General features: G+C 28.1%; 1 protein-coding gene across 1 annotated transcript in view; it reads right to left on the bottom strand.

Annotated features, from left to right (window-relative positions):
• Positions 1-1,221, bottom strand: part of LOC106872231 (fibroblast growth factor 18) — a 106,839-nt gene that overhangs the window by 27,539 nt on the left and 78,079 nt on the right. The gene's annotated exons all lie outside the window — the stretch shown is intronic.

Below are 1,221 nucleotides of genomic sequence, written 5' to 3'. Positions count from 1 at the left end.
ATATATATATATATACACACACATTTGTATACATTTGTATATGTGTGTCTTTGTTAGTGTATGTTACAGAAATTATGCATATATATACACACATGCATATATGTATGTATGTATGTATGTATGTATATGTATATATACAAACACACATGTGTATGTGTGCATATCTGTACTAATATATTTATATGTATACACCCGCATATATAAATGTGTATTCGTAGCTATGTTATGCATGTATATCTGCATTTATATCTAGAGTGATTAAATAGATGTACTTACATACATGCCTATTCATAAATGCATTTACATATGTATATATATACACACACACACACACACGCACACACATACACACACCTACATACAAACAAAGCCATATATATGTGTGTATATATATATATATATATACGGAAGAAAGACCGACAGAAGGAGAGAAAAAACAGGTAGACGAACAGATACAGAATAATTGGTGAAACAATATCACAGTTTGAGAATATTGTTTTTACTGTTTATATACTGGCAAATATAATTCAGTTTTAAAGAAATGTAGTCACATACCATGCGATGAGTAAAAAATGTCAATCGGAAAAAAGATAAAGAAATATAACCAGATGATATTTATTAGATCATGGCAAATGAAGTGAGAGACAATTGTATATATATATGTATATATACTATGTAAGGCATGCAGTTTAATGGATAGAGAGATATGAGGAATGGACTTGATGCCCGATTGTAGTGCTAATGTGTTAGTATACAGTTTCATTTGAAATGAAGATAAATAAGATGGTTCCATGACTTCCCAGTAATACATGACGAGATATGATGCTGATGCCCCTAGCTGGTTAATTACATAATTACTATGTATACATACATATGTGTATATACGTACAAGCATGTGTATGTGTCTGATGATATATATATATATATATATATATATATATATATCATGTATGTATACATATATATATGTATATATGTATGCATACGTGTATATTACATACGTGTATGTGTAAATATGCATATGTATAGTCATACATATGAATGTATGCATGTCCTTGTGTGTATGTAGATATGCATGGTAACAGCATGCACACACATTTGTAGATATTCTGATCATATAGATACATATGCATATGCATATATGCTTGTATAAATATACACGCTTATGCATATATATATATATGTATATGTATATGTATATATATATATATATATATATAT

The sequence above is a fragment of the Octopus bimaculoides genome, chromosome 18, assembly GCF_001194135.2.
Source record: "Octopus bimaculoides isolate UCB-OBI-ISO-001 chromosome 18, ASM119413v2, whole genome shotgun sequence".
NCBI lineage: Eukaryota > Metazoa > Mollusca > Cephalopoda > Octopoda > Octopodidae > Octopus > Octopus bimaculoides.
Note: the sequence above shows the minus strand (reverse complement) of the source record. Positions and strands in the feature narration are given on the sequence as shown.